Here is a 16,423-nt window from a genome sequence, read left to right as displayed (position 1 = left end):
AATATCAGTTACATGATATTCCTGCCAAAAATGCGTAACCTGAATCTAATTATGAGGAAACACCGTCAGACTGTGGAAAGAGAGGCTTATAGACATCCACAAAACAGGTGAGTGTGCAAAACTTATTTTTTAGCAACTAATCCTCAAAACATGCCCTATTGAAAACAAACGTGAAGATAGGTGTGACCATCCTAACAGTTCCACTCATATACCTCTTCCTCAGTCCTTGACACTAGTCCTCCTGTCCCTTTCCTTCCAAATCTCTAACCATCCAGCCATTCCAGTGTCCATTAACCGAAACCAATGTATCTGTGTCAGCCTGGACCTCTGCATCTTTATTTTCAGGTCACATTGACAAGTTCTTCCCACTGAGAGATTTTTTTTTTCCCTACTGTCCTTCAAAGTCACCAGTGAGTGGGGCTATAATGGTATAGACGTTGACTTCCAGCTGACACAAGCACATCATGTGGAACACATCCATAAGCCAGGCTTGACTCCCCCCTCTCCCCCCAGTTAATGAGTTCATTGGGCCCACCCCAAGAATCTATAGGTATTGATTAAGGGAGAGGACAATGCAACAGCAGGTGATACCCTGGGAGCATGAGCTCTTTGCTCAGGCGGTGTACTTGTGCCTTCAAGACTGCTTAATGATGAAGTGTTGAAGAATGAAGAAGATGACCCATTCTTATAGCCTGATTAATCAGATAACACCAAGCCCGCGGACAGCTCAGGTCACATGATCACTTGGTATTCCATGAAAAGCAAGCCAGGCCTATTTCTCAAAAGGAGCATTTTTTATTATGTAGATCAAGTGGGATCCTGATAGATCAGCCATCTATTCATTCCTGGAAACCTCATGATCAGTTAACTACTAATGATCAATCAACTACCCAATTAGTTATCCCAGCTCTATTACCAGAAGCTGCTTCGACCTTGCATCTCCCATTTGAGTGATGCTACTTGTCCTTTGCCACTCCAGGATCTCAACAGATCCACTGCAATCAAAATGCCCATTTCAATAGCAGTATCTCTCAGCATCATCCTCTCTTTACCCCTGACCTAGAGAGGACTCCACTAGTTGCTAAAAAATAAGTTTTGCACACTCACCTGTTTTGTGGATGTCTATAAGCCTCTCTTTCCACAGTCTGACGGTGTTTCCTCATAATTAGATTCAGGTTACACATTTTTGGCAGGAATATCATGTAACTGATATTGGGCCCTCAGTGAAAACACCGGGAGGCACAGGATATCAATCTGTCCCATTATATTGAAAATATATTTTCAAGAATATATTTCTCATAATTTTGTTTCTCAATGCCTTGGTGAAAAGAGCATCCTCTGAGCCTCCTCAGTGAGTTACTGGGTCATACATGAAATACCTACTTTAATACTCCTTTCTCTTAAGTGTTCAGATTCCTCCCCCTACATTATACCATGGATTTCTGACACCTGAATTTCCTTCCACGTAGGCCACCACTGAGTCCCATTTCCAGTCATTCAGCCAGGCCAAGAATTACAACCATTACCAGTTGCACCAACTAGAACAATGAACCCAGAATCTTTGGGAAATGCACCCACACTGAAAAATTAAGCCAGATTTAAAGCTAAGTTTCTTTCTCTCTGGCCTAGAGTCTCATAATCCATTCCCACACCTGTTCCCTGGGGTTTTGCTGATATAAATGAGCAAAGTCTTGCAATTCCTTGGGTATGTAAACATTTGTCTCATAAGCTAGACATTGCACTTGTCCTTCTGGGGACATACTGGTGTTTGATTACTTACAGGTCCAGAACAATGAGTGGTGGGAAACAGGGGCAGGAAAAAAACTGACATCCCCTTGCAAGGAAATCATTACAGAGCCTCTAAGCAAGGCTGGACCAGTCTCATCAGACATGGAAAGTCAAGATGCTTCTACTAGCAATGGAGGTTCAATGGAATTTTGGGGATCTTGGTAGGTTCAACTGAACACACCCAAATAGTCCCAATTCTCAGGACCCCACTCTTTCCCAATCAATACCCAAAGTTTTACATAAAAGACCTAGTGGTTCTATGAGTTTAGATTCTCTTTTAGTCATCAACCCATAGGATCAAATAGTATTTGATATTAGAATGCATAAGCCCTGCAACCACATGAAATAAATTATTCTTCTAGAATCAGCTAGTCATGGAAGCTCCTTGGTCCTCTGATCATGCCTCATGCCAATAACTTTAAGATCTTGAGCATATCATTTTCTTTCTTGAAATTCTCCAATGTAGGTAAAACAGCCACCCAACTGCACAGACCTTGTATTTCTTATTCTCACCACAATGGTCAGCAGGCACTCTACCAAAATCTTTGCCTTCACTGGGCACTGCAATCCAAGTGATCAATATTTTAAGTCACTATTTCACCACTCCATGTCACATACTGCCAATATTCCATATTCTAACGGTATCATAATCATTGCTACTTTCAAACCTCATCAAGTCAGAAAAAACAAAGCCAAATTTCCATTTTTTTAAGAGTTTGTTGCCTATAACCCTCCTGGTACCAATCACAGTCATGGACAATGTTCAGTTCCAGAGAACATAAACCATTCTAGCAAGCTGAAGAATGAAGAAAAAATTATTATTATTATTATTATAGGGCATTAAAAAGCTCAGTGAATCAATAGGAGAGTCAAGGATTTAGGTTGACATTTCAGAAATGGCTCCCAAAACTACATGGTAGAACTGGATCACCAAGGGAGCTCTTAGTTCTCCCAAGATTAGGAAACTGCCATCTCCTAAAGAATATGACTGTCACGTCTAGAAGCCACCACAGTGGGGTGGCCCTCATGGACAGGAAGCTGGTGCCACACCAAACCGGACATGCTTTAATCCTCACTTGCAGAATGAGCTTTCTGAGACTGCCTCTTTACACCCACAAACCTCTGCTAATGCTGCCGCAGAAAATTCAAATACCTCCATGACCAAACTTTGTACAAGAAAAAACAGAAGCAGCGAAAGCATGGCCTCTGCCTCATTTCTTCCTTCCAAACATTGTACCAGCACAACATAATGGCAGGACTTAAATCATATGCAGAGCCCTGAGGGCAGGGTCGTCTGGGAAGTGTGGTGGTTGGCTTTCCGGCCACTACAGTGCGAGAAGGCAGGTGGAGTAGACAGTAGGAGCAGAGCTAGTAGCAAACCCATCACAAACCCCAAATACTACATTCTAGTCTTAAGCTCTGACAAAGAACTTTTGTAGATGTAACTGTTTGCAACCAGTGAGTCCACTGCTTACATTTCTTTATATTCTCCACGTACCTATATAATCCCTCAATGGTTATACATAAACTATAAATTCCAATGGATTGAGTGATTGCTTTAGAATATGTTGTAACAGAGAAGGCGCTTATTTTTATTTTTCTGACTCATTGCTAGAAGTCACTGGGTAATGTCTCCTCCACACAGCTGCAGCACAAAATATTTGCTGTTTATCTTGATGAGATGCCAGAAGGTCTTCTGAATCATCTGAGGAACAATAAATTATATTTGGTAGCACTGTAGATGAAGTACGTTGTACAATATACTCATTTCTGGAAACTGATATGGGGAACCAATACACCCCTTTTTTCCCATTCACTTGAGAAAACAGAGAGTTTACTGTCTTAAGGAAAGTCACACTTTCATGGCCTCTTGCCTTGAAGTCAATAATGTGCCTTACAGAAGAATCCCAGTAGAGATGAACAGTCTATCTTCTCCAAGATATCCCCTTTCTTATCACGCATTCAGTTGTCTTGAAACTCCCAAAGTCTCTGGAGTAATTGTTTTGCTTGAAACAGAGAACATCTTTGTGTTTCTCAAAGGAACAACTGACCCGGAGAAATACAGCCCCCTCCTTCAAATTCTGCTCTCAGCACCAAGACCTATTGGTTTGTGGTATATAAATACCCAATTCACAGAACCCAAACCTTGCACAGCCCCCTGGCCTGCTCAGAATTTGGGAGGGCAAAGGTCATCCTGTCCATTCCCCGTTTTCAGTCAAGACGAAGCAAAATTAATCCCGACCTACAAGAAACTGATCATAACCTGGGAATGACATTAAATAGCCACTTTCTTCTCAGGTCAAGTCTCCCCTGTTACTTCCTAAACTATTGATTGAAAGAAAAAAGTAGCTAATGAAAGGTGAAAAGGTTTCATTTCAGAAGCACCAAGGAGACCTTGACAAGACCCATATAGCCCCCCAAATGATTTTTCAATGACTACTGTGTTTTACTCACAAAGTTAAGGATCTAGAAGGCAGTCCATTGCAAGCAAGTAGAACACATTGCCATGAGCAGACCACATCTCTCTCTGCAAACAAAAAAAGGAAAGAAAGGAAATGGAGCTCATTATTGTAGTAATTCCTCCTGAAATACTGGAATAATTGCCTCGACCTGGAGTGGAGACTGATGACAGCTTAGTAGCTGTTCTGGGCATTGGACCTTAAGAGCATTCTTCAGAGTAGAAGAGTCTTCCATTCCACATCCCTGCTACAAACTCCGTGCTCCTCAGCAGTGCAGGTATAAGCCCCTCTACTTTCCTTCGTTAAACAGTCAGATCCAAACTTTCCTGTCTAACCCAAAACTCTCAAGGCTTTTCTATCAAGGAATTCTAGAGTCCCCTTTCCTCACCCCAGGAACTGGCACAGGATGGAGGATAATGGCTCCAAAGGAAGTGTTTGAATGGCTTTATTTTTTAAAGGAACCATGGACAATTAGGTGTCATTTATACTCCTTTTTAAGAAGATGGGGAAGGAGTAAGAATAACCGTCCAGGATCTCTTGCTAGAACCCTGTCTGGCCCTCAAGGAAAGCCCAGCTATGTCTTGTCCCTTTGTGGCATCTGCCTGTCATTGCTTCCAACTCCCTCCCCCAACATGCACCAATGGAAGCTTCTGCATATGCCTGCCTTTCTGACCTAATTTGTGCATTGCATTCTCCCTCTTTTAACTGTCCTATCCCCAACACACACACACACACACACACACACACACAATCCTCTATCATGACCCCAACATAGTCATAAAAAGCAAAACAATGACTTCAGAGGCACCTGGCTGGCACAGTTGGTTAAGCATCCGACTCTTGGTTTCAGCTCAGGGTCAGAGATCGAGCCCTGCATGGGACTCTGCATGGAGTCTGCTTAAGATTCTCTCTCCCTCTGTCCTTTCTCTCTCTCTCCCTCTTAAAAAAAAAAAAGCAATAGCTTCAGAGCTCAATTGTGTGGGCTCCAATTATGGCTTCACCATATACAACGTGTTGGACAAGTTCTATGCCTCAACTTCTTAGTCTGTAAAATGAAGATAATAACAGCATCTACCACAAAGAGTTGCTTTTGAAGGTTAAGTTATGAGTGCTATTCAAGTGCTCAGAAAAATGTCTGGCATAAGGTAGTACTCAATACATATTAGCTCTTATTATTATTGGACATAGATGGTGTATTGAGTATTTACTTTCTCTTCCTGTCTTAACAAGCCGTGAAGTACTACATGCTGGCTATGCCCACATCTCCCTTCAGAGGAGAGTGGTTATGGGTAGTTCCTTCTTTATTAAGATACTATAGCTGACAGTCACTGACCCAAAAATGAGTGCCCAGGACTGAGGCGACCACATGTACATAAGATGAACATGAGAAAGACTTACTGCCAAGGAGATGACTTGACAGGCTATCATAGATGCTACCTAATTGGAGCATTCTGTATTGAATGGTGACAACCCAGCCCCATCAGAACTTCTCTTTTCAAAAGTTGGAATGTAAAAGCACATGGCAAAGAAAGCAGTAACGGTCTCTTTGAAAGACATTGAAGAGATGACCAGATCACTAGCCGGGCAACCATATTCTGAATGGCAATTATTCACTGAGTATTCATGAAGCCAGCTGAATATTTAAGCCTGGGAAGCAGAGGATCCAGTGATGGCATAGGTGCTGAGATAATCTCCCACATTACTTTCCTTTCAGTACATCTTACTATTTTAAAACCTATCTCCTAATTTGCGATTTTCAAACTTTAGTGTTAATAGAAGCCTGTGAAATTTGTTAAAATGTAGATTCCTGGGTCCCTTCCCTAGAGATTCTGATTCAGTAGAACTGGAGTGGAGCCTCAGACAGAGAAGGCCACTATCTGTGGCCACACAGGTTATTCACTGTATTCCACCAGGTACACAGTCAGATTGACCATGATGTGAATGCCTCCTGAGAGTTGTGCAGTGCACAACCTGCCCAGCTAAACATGGCAGCCATGAATAGTCCTCATGTAAGTGGCTCCAAGTTCACACTAAGAAATACTGAAGGTAATTTGGATCTGTTCCTTTTTTGCCATCTAAAAGAATCCAACAAATACTAGTTTCCTGTTAATCCACTTGGGTCCTAGTTTACTGTTTATACTTACAAGGTAGCTACAGCCGGGAAGGACTGAAGCAGAGAGGGAAAAGGATAGGCACAGAAAGGACCAGCACATTTGTGTTTCATTATACACAGAAAGCTTCAACAAGAGGCTTGAAGTCTAGTCTAAATATATGTCCCTTCCGAGTGCTACTGGCTGTCAAGCAATTGGAATGAAACCAAATACAAAGAGTGCAGGATGAATTGCTGATGAAAACCTTACAAGACCCTGAGGCACCGGCATTGTGCTCCCAGCTCCCTGCCCCTCTTATAGACTTGCTTTCCAAGCCCCATTAATTGGTGAGGGTCTCCATGTAGTTAGGAAGTAGGAAGATGCCACAGGCCCCTAAAAACATGATTGTGCTTCTAGAGAAAGGATTTTTTTAAAGTTTTTATTTAAGCTCCAGTTAGCTAACATACAGTGTACCGTCGGTTTTGAGCATACAACATAGTGATTCAGCACTTGCAGGGATCATCCAGCGCTCCTCATGACAACTGCCCTCCTTCATCCCCATCACCTGTTTAGCCCATCCCCCACCCACCTCCCCTCTGACGACCATCTGTGTGTTCTCTATCGTTAAGAGTCTTTTTCTTGGTTTGCCCCTCTTTTTTTCCCCCTTTGCTCATTTGTTTTGTTTCTTAAATTCCACATATGAGTGAAATCATGTGGTATTTGTCTTTCTCTGGCTTATTTCGCTTCGCATAATACTCTCTAGCTCCATCCATGTCATTGTAAACGGCAAGATTTCGTTCTTTTTTATGGATGAGTAATATTCCATTTTATATACATCACCTGTTCTGTATCCATTCTGAGGTCTATGGCCACTTGGGCTCTTCCCATAATTTGGCTATTGTAAATAATGCCGCAATAAACATCGGGGTGCATGTATCCTTTTGAATTAGTATTTTTGTATTCTTTGGGTAAATATCCACTAGTATGATTACTGGATTGTAGGGTAGTTCTGTTTTCAACTTTCTGAGGAACCTCCACACTGTCTTCCCCAAACTGGCTGCACCAGTCTGCAACCCCACCAACAGTACATGAGGGTTCCATTTTCTCCACATCCTCACCAACACTTGTTGTTTCTTGTGTTGCTGATTTTAGCCATTCTGACATGTGTGTGAGGTGATATCTCACTGTGGTTTTGATGTGCATTTCCCTGATGATGAGTGATGTCGAGCATCTTTCATGTGTCTGTTAGCCATCTGGATGTCTTCTTTGGGGAAATGTCTGTTCCTGCCTCTGCCCATTTTTTAGATGGACTATTTGTTTTTTGGGTGTTGAGTTTTATAAATTCTTTATATACTTTGGATATTAACCCTTTACCAGCTATGTCATTTGCAAATATCTTCTCCCATTCCATAGGTTGTCTTCCAGTTTTGTTGATTGTTTCCTTTGCTGTGTAGAAGCTTTTTATTTTAATGTAGTCCCAATAGTTTTTTATTTTGTTTCCCTTGCCTCAGGAGACATATCTAGAAAGAAGTTGCTGTGGCTGATGTCAAAGAAGCTACTGCCTTGTTCACTAAAGAAAGGACTTATCTATCAAGTGAGTTCAAGTCAACAGGTTTTTGTTGAGCACAGTTACGTACTGATGAAATTGAAAAAAAAAAAAAAATTAGAAGACTCCATCCCAAGCTACTCAAGGAGAGAAGTGTCTCTTGTGAAAAAAAGAGACATGACTGAAACATGTAAAGAAATCGGAGGACAACCAAGAGAATATGCCATCAAGTGCAAAGTACTGAAACTGTACGTGAATTAGAGTTCAGGAAACCAAGAGACCAGTGAGGCTGCACAGTGCCACATGGAGGCAACTGAAGAATATTCCAGCAACTACTTTTGTAAATAGTAGAGGTATCTGAGGTTTGAAAGGAAAAACACACTTGCTCATTTTCCTGTTGACCGGCATTTCCTTTGATCCCAGCATTGGACTTGGTCATGTCCACTTCACATGCTCTGAACCTAACATTTTACTCTGATTTTCTGGAGTGCACCGCTTCCGCTGCATGCTTGCCTCGCTTCTCAGACACCTGGTCTGGGACAGCTATGGGAACCACCCAGGACTTGCAAGATCCTGGCAATGTGAGGCAGATAACACGTGGGGGCAATCCTTCACCAGTCGGGGATGGGAGCCTGAGGATGCCTGCCCCACTTGTGTCCCTTGAATGCATGATGCTGAGAGGCATTTTTCATGGCTCTCAGTCCCAGAAGGAGCAGGCCCCAGTTTCCCACAGTTGTGACCAAACTCGATAATATACTTTGTATGAACTGGCTTCCCCTCTTGCCTTGTTTTCCCTTTTCCCCATCCCCCACTCCAGCTCCCAGAGCTCACTTCCCAAAGGACCTGCATACAATCCCTTGTCCTAGTTCCTCTTTTTGGAAGGAACCCTGGTTAATGGTTTCTGATTTCCGGTATTTTATGCTCAATTTGCAGAGACTCTGACACAGGCCTTCTCCCCTAAGTACACCCAGCTCTAGAAGGTCCAAACCAAAATGTACTGTGTGCTTGATCTGAGATTTTGTCAAAGGCCCAGGATATGAGGACAAGAAGCAGACGGGAGCATTTCATATTTCCCAAGTCCCTGTTATAAGCCCCTACTGTGCTATCTGTATTTGTATATTATTAATTGTTACATAAACCTGACAAGGTAGGTAGAATCTTTTTTTTTTTTTTTTTTTTAAGAAGAGGAAACTTCTTGGAGAGAATAAGATGTGAGAGAATCAGGGGCACCTGGGTGGCTCAGTTGTTGGGCGTCTGCCTTCGGCTCAGGGTGTGATCCCTGCATTCTGGGACTGAGCCCTGAATCAGGCTCCTCCACTGGGAGCCTGCTTCTTCCTCTCCCACTCCCCCTGCTTGTGTTCCCTCTCTCACTGGCTGTCTCTCGCTCCATCAAATAAATAAAATCTTTTAAAAAAAAAAAGTGACAGAACCAGGATCCGAATTCAAGTCTAAGGACCCCAAAGTCCATATTTTGCCCATTTACCTCATATTTTCTTCCACAAATTATTTAACACATGGAGTTAGGTGCCTCTTTCTCAAGTATCTCAGTGGCCTTCATATTTTTTTGTTGTTGCTTTTTCAGTTTTAGGACTAGAAATTAGTGATCTGCAGCAGTGAGTCAGCATTTTAATCTCTCTGGGTTGTGGGACAGAGTTGGCCCTTTAAGCAAGAGTGAAAGCTCTGAAGGTAAAAAGCTCCTCATGTCTGTATGCTACACCCACGGTTTTCAAGCCAGCTTCAGTTTGGCTCTGGGAAATACAACGCAGCTGTCTGGCTGGCAATGAACACAGAATGTGAGACAGGCCTATCATGGCTCTGGGCTCAATGCTGAGCACACAGTAGGTACACATGAAACATTTGCCAAACTACCTGTAATCTCTGAGAGCCAAGGCTCCATTTCCCTCCAAGTGCCTGCCAAAAGTAAACTGAGGGGGGGCCATATAACACATTTCTATGCTCTCTACACTGAGCCCCACTTGTACCTTTTACATGTCAGACCCCAGAATAACAGGGATCTAAATACGTTTAGGAAAGCCACACAGTAGCATTTTGAGACTGAGAACCCCCCTCCTTGGTGATCACATCACTTCTGAGACAACTCACAGCTCTTTGAGCTCTCACTCTTAATATTGCTCCTATAGATTCCCGCTAATTTATGTCATCCTCTGTGCTCTTCCTGTTTTTGTGTTGATTTACTAATTGGCTGACTCTGGTTGTTTCTTATTGATTTTTAAGTCAACTCAGAAAAAGTGATTCAAGTGTAAGGTATTGAAGGCTTGGATCTATATTCTCACACCACTACTTTGGTCACTGAGAACACTACTTTGGTCATCTCTGGGAATTTCCCTTCACCTTGCATCTCCTAACCTTGGTAAGGAAGGGATCAGAATCATTAAACCTCCTAGAGTAGACAATGCCATATTCACTCATTCACCTATTGAGACAGGAGGACATTATTTCTACACAAATAAAAGTGGGGGGGGCGTCAGGGTGGCTCAGTTGGTTAAGTGACAGCCTTCAGCTCAGGTCATGATCCCAGGGTCCTGGGATCAAGCCCTGCATGGGGCTCCCTGCTCAGTGGGGAGCCTGCGTCTCCCTCTCCTGCTCCCCCTGCTTATTCTCTCTCTCTCTCTCTGTCAAATAAATAAATAAAATCTTTAAAAAAACAACAACAACCAAAAGTTGGGGGATAACTGACTGGCTCACTGGGTAGAGCATGCAACTCTTCATCTCAGGGTCATGAGTTCAAGCCCCACGCTAGGTGTGGAGACCACTTAAAATAAAATTTTTTTTAAAAATTTCTTTAAAATTTAAAACAACAGAAAAGTAGTGACTTTAACAACTGTAATCAATACTCTTGACCACTAGGGTGCCATGGAGTTAGGACTCTGTGCAGTGTTTCTCGAACTGCGGTCCTTTCAACCAACTGCAGCAGAATTTCCTGGAATGATTATTAATATGGATTCCTGGACTCCATCCCAGACTTAATGTAACAGAATTTGCTTTTGGGTTTTTTACAAGGTTATTGTTCACTAGGAGATTCTCATCCCTTTAAATCTTAAGACCTCCAAGATCTATGAGGACTTGCATGCCCTACGTTGCCAAGCAAAGACTTGACATCACCTCTGCCTTGTCCAGTTCAGAACTCCCAGGCAAGTTCTGGCACTGTGTCACCTCATCTTCCTTCAGTACATGAACTTGAGTCAATATATTGGTGGGGGTGAAAAGAAATTGAGAAGAGAAGAAAAATCAAGGAATTACGATCCAAGAAATTCACTGATGAATTCAGGAGGAAAATGCCCCAAAAATAACCCATGATAGTTAAGCTACTGCAAACACATTATTTCCAGCTATTTCCTACATCTGTGTACAGCCCTTAATAGCCTCCTGCAGGTATCCCATTTTGGTTCCAAAACTGTAGTTATCCAATTTATACTATGGAAGCAGGGAACAGTTAACCCCAATGGTCTAATTCCTATTGGGAATGCAGGAGACATTTGGCTTTATATCAAAGCTGTGTGTTATAATAACACTATCATAATTTGCAGAGTGATTTATGGTTTCCACCATCCTTTACGGATAATACCCCATTTAAACTTTGCATTGTTGAAGATACCAAAATTATAATGTATAGACTAAGAAGGTTAACAGCAAGCCAGGATTTAGTTATCTCCTCAAATAGTTTCTTTTAAACCCAACAAGGTCTTGAAAACAAGATCAGAAGACAATCTTCAGCAAGAATGGAGAAACATACAAACTCCGACTCACAGACTGAGTTTTTCCAGACAGTCCTGATCTCCAGGCATGTACTCCACAGCAAAGAAAAAAAAAATCGTGATTTGCCAGAATGAAAATTAGCTTCTCTGATTCACTGGGTTTGAGTGTATAAATTTTGTTAATAAAAGTACCTGATAGATCACATTCCAAGAGACCTATCATGTCTTAAATCACTTCCTGAATTTATTCAAATCTGTCTGTTGAAGAAAGGTTCCCTCTCATACATAATGCCTTTGACCACAAATAAAGTCTTTGCCATCTGTTTTCACACTATTTGGATTCAGTGATGAAATTTAAAAAAATCCTATTCACATAAATCTGAGTTTTGTTCTCTTACCCTGGGATCCCTCCTGCTGAAATTACAAAAAAAAAAAAGGACTTCGTTAATTAAAAAGATGAAGTGTGAACATGTGTTATTCAAGAATATTGATACCTCCACCTACATCTCCAAATTATTAACATTCGCATAGCCCTTGTTTTTTATTTGTTTATTAGCAATGAGAGCTTTTTAAAATCAGGGCTTCAGATATATCATTTTATCAGGCTCCTGTAATACTTCAGAGGGTAGAAGGAGATGACTTTATTTTTGTAGCTCCTTTTTAGCTCTTTGAACCAAATATATCAAGGATATTTATCACCACTGGGTATCTTATTGAAATGGGAAAACGTAAGCAGGTTAGGTCACTAAAGAACTAGAGAGGGGAATTTAAACTGGTTAGACAAAGGAAGTATCATTATCGTGGTTGATAAACATGGATAGAGCATCCTTCAATCCCACCCCATTGATGACCTCTGCTCTGGATTATGGAGGACACTGATCAAGGGCAAATACACAGTCTTCAATACAGCCTGGACTTTCAGTATCAAACTCCTAGCCCTACCCTGGGGAGCTGAGTTTTGAGGAACTGTATTCCACCCCCTTTAGGACCAGACCTAGAAGTAAGGCAGGCTGAATAGGCTATTACTTGGCTCTTTTCTCCCCAGATCCCACCATGTTCCTGAGTCTCACATCTTACCATTTTCCCTTCAGAGAAGGAAGTATGGGAGTGTGCGAAGATGTGAGCGCCCCTCTCCTCTAAGCTACCCTCCAGGCATCTCTCCCCTGGCCTCATCCACCAGGGGGTTAGGGGATCTCAGGGCTAGAGGTGCCTGGAACCTGACTTTCCGTCATCCTGGGAAAGACAAGGGGTGCCAGGGGGTTCTGTCTATAATCTTTTCACTCCTCCCAGCAAGAGTCCCACCTTCTAGCATCTCGGCCCCCTTGAGTGTAACTAATCCACATCAGCATCCTTCCTTTCAGGGATAAAATATGGGGAGGTGGGAGGATGCTTCATCCCTGCAGCTTGGAAACCTTATCAACCCAGTATCTCAGGGCCACACAAGTCAAAGGCCCTTTTTGCCACCTCTACTTCCAACCGTGACCTCATCATTCTCTCTGGGCAAAACATTCCAGACCATGCTCTTTCATTTGTGTCCCAAATTAGTTCAAATAAATCCTTCATATCATCTCTTACAGCTATGGGTTCCCACATTCACTGCTTTGACTCTAATTCAGACTTTAATATTTGCATACCAGGATGTATTAGAAGAGGTTCTTATCAGATTCCTCGACTCATCCATCAATCGCTCGCTCTCTCTTGCTCCAAAAGACTCTTCCTGAGCATGACTGTTTTTATGCCATCTCTACTTACAAACCTTCCGTAGCTCCCTATTACCTCCAGATTGGGGTACAGGAAAATATTGAGGGGCATGGATACTGATGACAGCCCTTCTGGGCCCCAATCCTGAATCTGCCACTTATTAACTGTTAACTTTAGGCAAGTTACTTAACCGCTCTGTTCCACAATATCCTCCGCCTGAAATAGGGATAATATAGTACATAGCTCATAGGATTAATCTGAAGATTAATGAATTAATATAGAAAAGGGTGTGGTATTTAATAAGCATCCAGCAAGTAGCGGCTATTATTACTATTATTATGGTAATTAATATGGCTCATACTTCTCAGCCCAGCATCTACTGACCTATACAATCTGTATTCTGGAACTGCACTCTTAAGACCATAGTTACTATCCTAGAGCTCCCTACGGCTTCCAAAGCACATTAGAAAGCCACTTAAGGTGATAGGCATGGTGGCCAAAGAAAAAATATTCAATCTGAGCCAAGAGCCTAGAAGAAGTACAGAACGCTGGGGAGGAGAAGTGGTTTTCTCCCCTCTTCTGCTCCTGGGGACACATGCAATGCTCTAAGAAGCCAGAAGGAAGATTTGAGCTCATTATAATCTAATGGGGCTGCCAAATCAGTTTTACTTTCCACTACAGCATAATGACTGGTGAGTCCCCTGGGCCCTGAGCCAGGGTTATTTTAACTGGTAGCATTATCTGGGTCAGACCGGTCAGCCTCTACGGGGAACACTCCGGGAAATGTCATCTTCCAAGGCAGAGTGGGAGCAGCCCTTACCACTGAATAGATGGTGATGCCTCTGGTATTTGGAGGGCAATTTCTGAGTTTGTGAGATATAACAAGGGAGCACAGGATAGAAAAAAACGAAAGGGAAAGGAGAGGGAAGAAGGGCAAGGACACAGCATAAAGGGAGGGAAAGGAACAATACAAGTGGAATAGCAGTTAAGGGGTAGGGAGAAGGTGATTTTTTTTAAGAAGAAGAAGAAAATAAAAAACAAAAAGAGAGATTAAAGGAACTGAGTGCTGGGGGACAGGGCGTATCTGGAAAGAGAACTAAAACTGCCAAGGGGCTTGAGTGTCTGACAGATTCTGAAGACCTAAAATACAGAAGACAAAAAACCCAAGCAAACAAAAAAACATGGACAACCTTTGTAGTCTAAGCAATGTGTAAATAAGCTTAGTGAAGTGCTAAATGGAAGAAGGGTCTAGCAAATTGGAACCAGCCAGCTAGATTCTTAAAGTCTCAGACCTCTCTTTTTCAGCCCTAGCAGGTGGCGTGGGCGAGTTACTGGGGAGTTTCCCCACTGCTCTAGTTCCTACTATTGCTTGGAAACAAGGTTGGTTCGATATGCTCCGCACCCCCGGACAAACCCATGGCTGTTGCTGAGAGGAAGTGGGATCAGTGAGGGGGTTTGCCCCAAGGTTAGCAGCACAGGGGTGGGGCTTCTGCCTCTCTCCCCATTAACTGCAGAGAAAGGAGGCCCGAGCAGCATCAAATACGCTTCGGGGTAATGATTTAGCCACCCCAAATTACTGGGTCTCCACAAAATGGTCACTATCTTTTCACACGACCTTGTGGAGAGATGGTGAAAGAGCTTATATTTCTGAGCTATCTCTGTCTTGTATGTAGTTTCATGAAAAATACAGGTAAAAACCACTGCTACCACTTACAGAATCGGAAATGGAGATCAGATTCACGGACCACTTTGTCCTTTAGAACACCCCAAAGGAATCAAATAACGCGAATATGGGGAAATGCCAAGGTGTGACATTTATTTAGGCAATTTTTTTCGGAAGCCGAGAAACCCTTCTCTATTACAAGTTCCAAACAGTAGATGGATGCATTGAAACTAAGGAAGGGGTGTGTGGGTATTAAATAAGATGAATCTTTGGACTAGAGGGCACTACTTGGTTTCCTTTTGCTTCTTCTAAAGTTTCCTAATGTTAGCCAATTGCAATGTGGTTTTTTTGTTTTGTTTTCCTTTCGTTTTGTTCTGTTTTGTTTTTCCATTAGCCCCAGGGCTATGATGGGGACTTGGGAGATTGAAGTCGTGTTCCAAGGCAACCGGTGAGGTCCTTGGAAGGTTTTCCGCCTTTCTCCAACTCCAGGGTCACCCCTCTAACCAAGTCACCCACCACCTCTCACCGGCTCTCCTGCCACGCCTTCCGCTCTTGCTCTCTTTACTACCCGCTCGACCCAAGGCAGCCGGGAGGCACAGTACTTCCTCTACCACGTCCCCTCCGACTTACTGCACCCTGTGCTTTTCCTTCATGGCAAGGTCCACAGTTTGTAAACGTGTGTAGGTGAAATTATTTGACCAACGACTCTCTCCCGCGTGATTATAAGCCCAGGAGGGCAGGGACTGCACTCACCACCACCTCCTCTGTGCCTGCCACAATGCCTGCACCAGCCAGAGCGGGCTGGCGGGCTGGCTGGATCAGATCACGTGGGTGTGGGGGAGAAAGGGAATGGAGGAGAAACTGCCAATCAAAGGCCCCATGAGCATGTGACCTTAGCTGGCCAATCAGAATTCCTTCCTGAGTTGTAAAAAAACGGAATCTGTGAGACGCGTTCTGTGGTGAGTTGGGTTTTCCCAGTAGTTTCTGTGAAGTCAATGATTCAGGTTCAAGTGTATTTTTGAGGCAAGAATCCCGAAGTCTCAGAGAAGAAACTGATAAAGGAGAGGGGGAGGCAGGTTAGGGAAGAGGCCAAGCAATGGAGCAGGCGTCAGGAAAAAGAGTACGAGGCTACCCTGGAGCCCTCTTCTGGGCTGTTGAGGTGAGGTTAGTTCCGACGGGGAGGTTGGTCCAGGTAGACCTAAATGTTCTGCTCTCATCTCCTTGTCTTGGCCTGGAGCCACGGGCTCTAGATAAAAAGCTGCCATAGCCACCTGCCTGGGCTTTGGTTCTGGCTCACTTTTCATCCACTTTATCCAGCTCTTTCTGCCTTGGTTTCCCTCAGCTGAATCCACGGGTTTTGCGTTTTGCTATTTTCCATCTGCGCTGGTAACCTGGCTCCAGATGTTGAAACCATGCAAATTCTCTGCTTGGTTCCACGTGCTGCATCTCAGGCATGAGTG

The 16,423-nt window shown here is 43.1% G+C and overlaps 1 long non-coding RNA gene across 1 annotated transcript in view; it reads right to left on the bottom strand.

Annotated features, from left to right (window-relative positions):
- The window catches only part of LOC117801598, a 40,924-nt gene extending 25,164 nt beyond the window's left edge, over nucleotides 1–15,760 (bottom strand). Inside the window, exons 1-2 of the long non-coding RNA XR_004624329.1 lie at nucleotides 15,717–15,760; nucleotides 4,243–4,315 (exon numbers count right to left, since the gene is read on the bottom strand). This is a non-coding gene — a long non-coding RNA (uncharacterized LOC117801598). The remainder of the gene's footprint in view (nucleotides 1–4,242; nucleotides 4,316–15,716) is intronic.
- Nucleotides 15,761–16,423: the final 663 nt, after the last annotated feature.

This window comes from Ailuropoda melanoleuca, chromosome 3 (assembly GCF_002007445.2).
Source record: "Ailuropoda melanoleuca isolate Jingjing chromosome 3, ASM200744v2, whole genome shotgun sequence".
Taxonomy (NCBI): domain Eukaryota; kingdom Metazoa; phylum Chordata; class Mammalia; order Carnivora; family Ursidae; genus Ailuropoda; species Ailuropoda melanoleuca.
The sequence above is the reverse complement of the archived record's forward strand: the minus strand, read 5'-3'. Positions and strand labels throughout refer to the sequence as shown.